This window comes from Homarus americanus, unplaced genomic scaffold (assembly GCF_018991925.1).
Source record: "Homarus americanus isolate GMGI-L3 unplaced genomic scaffold, GMGI_Hamer_2.0 scaffold48354, whole genome shotgun sequence".
Lineage (NCBI taxonomy): Eukaryota > Metazoa > Arthropoda > Malacostraca > Decapoda > Nephropidae > Homarus > Homarus americanus.
In genome coordinates, this window is record NW_024723833.1 from 1,587,789 (window position 1) to 1,596,029 (window position 8,241).

The window sequence follows — 8,241 nt, forward strand, 5'->3', positions numbered from 1 at the left end:
TCACCATGAACGGTTACGAGTTTGATAACGTGGCGCGGATACGTCCGGATACGCCGACCTGCCCCAAGAAATTAAACCTCCTAGTCCTCAAGAAGTTCTTTGAAACTAATGAGATCATGCGGGTCACCAAGGTGGAACGACTGAAGCTCCATGGTGACATCAAGATCACCTTCGCCGAGAAGGGTATGCCCGTACAGCTCGCGGAGATCCCAGACATCAACGGCATTCCATTTAAAAGGATTGCCTACAAGTGGGACAACCTGAAGCTGGGTGTAATCTCCCACGTGGACCAAGCAGAGCTGAGTGAGCTCCTCAAGGGGCAACTCCAAGTTGTGAAGAAGCTGTCCGACACCACTGCCCTCATCGGACACCATACAACCTTACCCATGGAGGCTCAACTGGCGTGGGTAACTGTGCCAGTCAAGCCCTACTGCAGACCGAAACGCTGTTACAAATGCCAGCACTACAGACACACTGTCAACAAGTGTGAAGTGCAGGAGGACACCTGCTCCCTGTGCAGCAGCCCCGGACACCGCTACACGGTCTGCCCCAACACAGTAAAAAAATGCGCTGCCTGTGGCGGCCCACATTCCTCCGCCGATCGGACCTGCCCGAAATGGAAGGAGGAATGCAGGATAGCCAAGGCTCGACTCGACAAGAAACTGAGCTACAAAGAGGCCCTCCTTGCTGTACACTCCCAAGACAAGAAAAAACCAGCAGAAAAGAAAAACCAAGAAAAGAAAACTCAAGAAAAGACACCCACCACACAGAATCAAGAACACCATGAGGCCCATGGAGCTGAAGCCCACGTGGTCAACCTCACCGTCTCCGACTTTTTCCACACCTATGAGGACATAAGACACGAGGAAGACGAACAACAAGACCCAAACACGAATGAATGGACACTTCAAGAGAGCAAGAAGAGGAGGAGAGTTAGAAGAAAATCAACATCAAGCTAAGAAGAATACCAAGACAGAAGACCAAGACATTTCCTCTACACAAGAAAACAACACACACAATCAAGCCGACCAAGCACTGAGAAACCATGGCCCAACCAAACACGCACCTGACGCTAACCTGACTCTGCCCTGCCGCCTCCAAGCCGCGTCCGGGCGAGTTGCTGCTGCATCCAACTTATACTCCCTCACGCAAGTGGTGTTTAGCCACTGCACCTATTCTCTCCTCCTAAAATTCACTTCAATCCTCCCTTTATCCTTCCCCTGAACCTCCTTCCCCCCTGTCACTAGCATTTCATGTTCATGTGGCTGTACGCTGATTGGCTGGTAGGGGCGCGGCTGGAGCTCAGTTGCGGGTTGTAGGGGAGAGGAGCCACTACAATACTCCCCCTCCCCTCCCGGCGCGGCGGGAGGCTGGATATTGTCCGGGTTGCGTCCCACACATGACACATACCGGGCAGGTGTACGTACGACTCGGCCGCTAAGTGTAATAACTCCATCTAGTGACACAAAACCTGCGGGAGAATTAGGGGGAGAAAGAGGGTTTGGGATTAGAGGAGGTTGTACAAGCAATGGTTGTTGTGCTCCTGCTGCTGCAGGGGCTGCGTCCTCATGGTCTCTAGCTGGGATGACCGGGTCAGGGGCGACATCAGGAGGAGGGTCCATGGCAGGAGCAGGTTCTATGACAGGAGGGGGGTCTATGACAGGTGCAGGTTCTATGACAGGAGGAGGGTCCATGGCAGGAGCAGGTTCTATGACAGGAGGAGGGTCCATGGCAGGAGCAGGTTCTATGACGGGAGGAGGGTCTATGACAGGTGCAGGTTCTATGACAGGAGGAGGGTCCATGGCAGGAGCAGGTTCTATGACGGGAGGAGGGTCTATGATAGGAGCAGGCTCTACAACAGCAGCAAGGTCCAGGACAGGAGCAGGGGGTACCTGAGGGTGAAAAGAGGGTGCCCAGAAATGTCATGGGCGTGGTGATGCTGCCGGTGGTAACTGCGGGTAGACTGGTGCAGGTGTAGTTTGTTGGTGGTGCTGCTGGGCTGGGGGCCCAATGGGTAAGGTGGCCGGTTTGAATCGGTATATGCTGACGGTGTCATGTCTGCCATTCCGGATAATCGTCAGGAACTTTGCTGAACGGGTAACCACCTGGAAGGGTCCATCGTAGGGGCGTTGTACTGGGTTGCGGTGAGCATCATGCCTGACGAAAACATACTCGGCTGTGAGTAGTGCAGGAGGGATGTGTTCAGGGCGCCGAGTAGGCTGGCGTGGAGCAGTAGCTCTGAATGCAGAAACTGCTTGTCGTAGCTTTTGGAGTACGTCGTGATGAATGGCAGGAGTGATTTGGTGGAGGTCAGGAGGGAGTGAGAAATCCCCGGGTAGGCGAAGGGGCTCGCCTAGTGTGAGATCTGCTGGGCTACAGTCCATATCCTCCTTGTGTGACTCACGGATGCCAAGGAGCACTAAGGGAAGTGCATCAGTCCAGCTGTAAGGGTCGTGCTGTGCCTTGAGTGCGTCCTTCAGCTGCCGGTGAAACCGCTCTACCATGCCGTTGGCTTGAGGGTGGTACGTTATTTGTAGACGCCGAGAACCAGGTCCTGCCAGACAGACTCAAACAAACCGCCTCGGCCAGATGATAGGTTGGTAAATAAACGGAAACCCAATCGACACATGAAGGGCGCGGACGGTAGTCTTCAAGGTATCACAGTATGGACGCTTATCCACCTGGTGAAACGGTCGATGCAGGTGAAGATGTAGGTGCTACCATAAGATGATGGAAGAGGTCCCACGATGTCGAGGTTGTACTACTTGAAAACGTCCTTTGGGAATAGGGATGGTTCCTAAGGGGGCCCGTATGTGACGATATATTTTGGAGGACCGGCAGGCCAGGCACTGGGCAGCCCATTTCTTAGTATCAGACTTGATGCTGGGCCAGACGACACGTTGCGTGAGGAGGCGCTGGGAGGCCCGCACACCCGGGTGGCTGAGACCATGGATGCGGTCGAAAACAGCGCGGCGGTGGACGTGAGGCACGAATGGTCTACGCTGCCCACAGGATACATTGCACCACAATTTTATGTTCGTGCCAGGAACAGGGAGTTCTTGGAGTGTGAGGCCTGAGGGGGATGTCTTGTATGCTGCCAGGTCTTCGTCGTTCTCTTGAGCCGCGGCGAGCTGCCCATAATTAATGGGTGGAGATGAGGGAAGAATGTTGGATATACAACGAGAGAGGGCGTTGGCGATCTCGTTGTGGCTGCCTTTAATGTGTTGGACGTCGCTGGAGAACTCCGAGATGTAAGCCAAGTGGCGCAGGACACGAGGTGTATGTGACTGGGAAGCTAAAGCGAAGGCGTGGACGAGGGGCTTGTGATCAGTGAAGATGGTGAACTGACGGGCCTCGAGGAAGTGCTGGAAATGTTTGACAGCCAGGTATATGGCCAGTTCTCGATCAAAGGCGCTGTACTTGAGGTGTGGTGGTTGAAGCCGTTGTGAGAAGAAAGCAACGGGCATGAAAGTTCCGTTGATCTCCTGCTGTAAGACGGCTCCCACTGCAGTAGAAGAAGCGTCTGTTGTGAGAGTGGTCCTGGCGTTAGGCGCGGGGTGGGCCAGGAGGGTGAGGCGTGTAATGTGCTGTTTGATAGTGGTGAATGCCGTAACAGCCTCTCGAGTCCACACGAGAGGCTTGTGAGACTTCTTTGGGAGTCCCTTCAGGTTGTATAGGGGGACTAGGACGGTGACAGCTTTGTCAATGAAGCGGTGGTAGTAGTTGACTAAACCCAGGAATTCTCAAGAGTTTCTTCGCCGTTTCAGGTTTGGGGAACTCCCTAATCGTAGTTATCTTCTGTGGTAGGGGTTGTATGCCACTGGGCGAGACTCTGTGACCGAGGAAATCGATGGCAGAGGCTCCACAGACGCACTTAGCAGGATGAACTTTCATGTTGTTGTTCTGCAGGCGTTGGAGAAGGAGTTGTAGGTGGTGGTGGTGCTCAGCAGGCATCGAAGATGCGACGAGGATGTCGTCAATGTAGACGGTGACAAAATCGAGGTTGCGAAACATATGGTCCATGTACCTCTAGAAAGTCTGTGCTGCATTGCGTAGGCCAAAACTCATGAAAGTGTACTCAAAGAGTCAAAACGGAGTGGTGATGGCTGTCTTCTGGGTATCTGAAGGTACTACTGGGATCTGGTGGAAGGCACGCTCCAAGTCGATCTTCGAGAAGATAGTCTTGCCATGAAGTTTGTGGTGGAAGTCCTGGACATGCGGAATAGGGTACCTGTCAGGTTTGGTGACAAGATTCAGGGCTCTGTAGTCGCCACACACCCTTCACTCGCCGGGTGTTTGCTTAGGAACCATGTGAAGAGGCGATGCCCAGGGACTCTTTGAAGGACGAATGATGCCGTCTTGCAGTAGTTTATTGAATTCTGCTTTGGCTGTGTTCAGGAGCTCAGGGCGCAGGCGGCGAGGGCGTGAAAAGATTGGTGGTCCTTTGGTTTCGATGTGGTGGAAAATTCCCGACGTAGGTGGAGGGGGTAGAGAGACTCAGGGTGAGAAAAGCTCCTTGAATTCGTCGAGCAGGGAGGAGAACTCGTTGGAAGGCGCAAGACAGGTGATAGTGTTGGTGTGTCTGGCACGAGAACCCTGGATCTTGCGTGCTGTAGGCTCATGGATGAGGCATAGATGACTTGGGTCGACGCCGAGCTTGTGGAAGGTGAGGAAGTCGAAGCCAAGGTTGGGTTGAGACACGTCTGTGATCACGAATAACCAACGCAGAGTCTTGGGCAGACCAAGGTCTAAGGCGAGGGTGCGTACGCCGTAGGAGGCGATGGGGGTGCCATTGGCAGCGAGCAGGTCATAAGAGGGTTGGTTTGACTTGTCTTGTAGTGAAGGAGGGATGATGCTGACCGATGAACCTGTGTAGATGAGGAACTTCTTGCCGGAGGTGCGGTCAGTGACGTGCAGTAATGAGACGCCTGAATGGACGGGGGCTGAGGCGTCTACCAGCCTCCGGTGTTGCAGTTTCCCGAGTAGGTGCAGTGGGGCTCACAGTTTTGAGCATTGTGGCCGAAAGTCCGGTGATACCAGCAGAGGGTATATTTGTTGTGCTGGGGGCTGGCTGCTGTGCGTCGAGACTTGTAGGGCGTGGTGCGTGAGTCAGGAACTGGCACAGCAGCAGGTATGGAGGAGCAGAACTGCTCAATGGTGTCCATCCTGCAGTTCAAAGTTTGCAACAGGTCCCTGATGTCTTGTGAGGTATTGCTCGGCTGAGGGGTGTTGACCCGGCTTACAAGTTCGGTGGTAGGTACTGGTGTGACCGTGGGGTTGTCCGTGGCGGCAAGGCGCTCAGCAGCACACTCGTTGAAAATTCTGTCTGCCGCGGTTGCATACAGTTCTGGTGCCGTAGAGTAATCTACTGCGGACAGGATGTTGCGTACTTGTGTGGGTAGCTTTTGTGTGTGAAGCTGGCGCAGGATAGAGTCAGGAAGTCTGTCTGTGTGCCGGGAGTTCAACCTGCACATCTCCTCCCAGAGAAATCCCGGAGTTGAGTTTCCAAGGGAGATAGAAGATAGGTTCTGTCGGAGACTGGGGCGGGTCTGTTGGTAATGCGTTTTTAAGGCATCCCGCAGAGTGGCGAATTTGTTGTTCGCTGGAGGGTTGAAGGTGGTCTGTGAGACTTGTGTGGCGACTTCAGTGGGCAAGGAACAGAGCAGGGCGCCGTACTTTTGCTCGTCTGTAGCTGTAGAGCCGATGAGGGTTGCTTCCACATGAACTAACCAGTCCTCTACGTTGTGGTTGAAGGTCGGTAGAGAGATCCGTCCGTCCATTCTTGCGGGAGTATGTCACACCTGTTAGGGAAGGATGAGGGATGGGCGCTTGTTCCGACCCCCTTCCGTGTTCACAATCTCCTGGGAGGGAGGTGAACAGTTGCAGGGGGGACTTCGGGACGAATACACTTTTTAGGGTGCAGGTTCTTAGGCCAGAACTAAAAAAACAAAAGAAAAATAGGAGAATAGGCAAAAGAGCTCAAACCACGTTTGGAATATCGCACAACAGTTGCTCTCCAGCTGTGATGTGGGTCACTCACACCGCCAGTGGGGAGAACAGACTAATGCGTTATAAACCTTACGGTCGTGAGATGGTGTCGTTGTGGAGTAGTGGGGTAGCGAGTGGTGCAGGTAAGGCGGTTGGCCTAGGCTGGCAGCAGGCAGGACGATCTTCTCAGCTCCAGGAGTAAGGCAGCAGAAAGGAGTGTGGTATTCACGGCTCCAGGGGTCACCAATTGTAGCGTTCTGTATGTGGCCAGTTGTCAATTCTCTTAGTATGGGCACACAAACGTACGTACATGTAGATATCTCACACTCAGGAATGAGGTAGGATAAACTCACAATGCGCTTTCTGTATATATATTGTTGTACAGCGCAGTGCTTAGGAGTGACTAGGTGAGGAGAAACTTGCTCGAGGTCCTGTAGGGTGAGGAGGTTTCTGAGGAAGCTGGGTGGTGAGGAGCTGTGAGAGATGTTGCTGGTCCGGTAGCCGAGTGTAGAATGGTCTCCCTGGCCAGGCATGGCCGTATTTATACAATTTACGAGGGCCAATCACAGCGGCTTAAGCGTAAGGTGTGAAACGCTCTGATCCTGAGCTGGAGGTTGAAGGTCGAGACTAGGTCGGCGATCGTACCCCTACGTCTACTGCATAGACCTAGTCTCTCGGCGTAGCTGGCTGTACGCTGATTGGCTGGTAGGCGCGCGGCCGGAGCTCAGTTGGGAGTTGTAGAGGTGAGGAGCCACTACAATGCTTCTTGTGTTGGCTTCATTGCCCCACATTTAAAAAATAGTTAAAGAATCAAATTGGTGTAAAATTAAGTTAAAGGGGAGAGACTTAGTTATTGCCGGGTGTATCTACAGATCCTCAAACTGTAGCTTATTAAACCAAAGGAACTTAAGAGCCTTAATAGAAAATGCAATGGTGCTCAACACAAGCCACCTCATTGTCATGGGAATTTTTAACTTTGGCTACAATTTTTGAAGAAACTCTGAGCCATTTTTCTGTTCCAACATGCTAAAGACCCCAACTCATTATGGTGGGGAGCAAACACCCAAGCCTCTGGACCTCATCATAACACTCAGCCCCGTCGGCATCAGTCACCTTGTAACGTTGTCCTTCAGACTTAACTGTTACTTGGTTCATGATAAAACAAGGCCAAGGTTCAAATATTACAACAGAATGTGGGAGGAGATGAGGGGTATCCACTGGCCTGACTCAAGGTATAAGAATGCAGACACTACACTAAATACCATAGTCAGTAGAATGAACTGTTTGATCAATAAATATATGTCCAAGACCAAATCCAGTGCCTCCAGGAATACAAGGAGACCACTACACGTGAACCACGTGGCGGTCGACAAAGATGTACAGTATGTCAGATCCAGGAACCAAGCAGTCAGAGTGTAGAAGGGCTGAAAAAAAAAAGAGTGTTCCAGAGGCGGATTGCGAGTGAGGTCAAGTCAAACCAAAAAGCATTTTACCGCTACGCAAAGTTGAAATTAAAACCACAAGTAGGCATTTCGGACCTGAGGCTTGAAGATGGTCGTTACACTGATTCTGATCAGAACAAGCAGAGGCATTGAACGGTTTCTTTTCCTCAGTGTTCACAAGAGAGGATGTGAACAATCTTCCTGCATTTGAAGATAGATGGTTTGACAAGGCGCTGACCCACATTATGTTCTCAGAAAAGGTTATAAGGAATAAATTGTCAAAGTTACCGATTCATAAGAGTCCCAGCCCTGACATGGTGCATCCCAGAGTGCTAAGAGAGTTGTGCACCGAGCTTGCCGAGCCCATGAATCCTGTTCTGTAGATACCTGGATGAGCAAAAGGTTCCTAGTGATTGGAAAATGGCTATGTGAGTCCCATATTCAAGAAAGGTGATCATCACTCCATAGACCAGTGAACCAGACCAGCATAGTGTGTAAAGTGCTTGAGAGCATTATAAGAGATGCCATGATGGAACATCTACTACGAAACAACCTTGTAAAGGATTGCCAACACGGTTTTATACCGGGACGGTCCTACTTGACACAATTACTCAAGGTACTGGATGTTTGGACCCAAATTCTGGAACAGGGCAGCAATATTGACAATACGTATATACCTAGATTTTGCCAAGGCTTTTGATGGCATAATCCATGAAAGGTTGAGAATTAAACTGGAAGGGTACGGGATTCAGGGAAGTGTCCTAGCGTGGATTGGAGACTTTCTACGTGACCGTAAGCAGTGAGTGGTGAT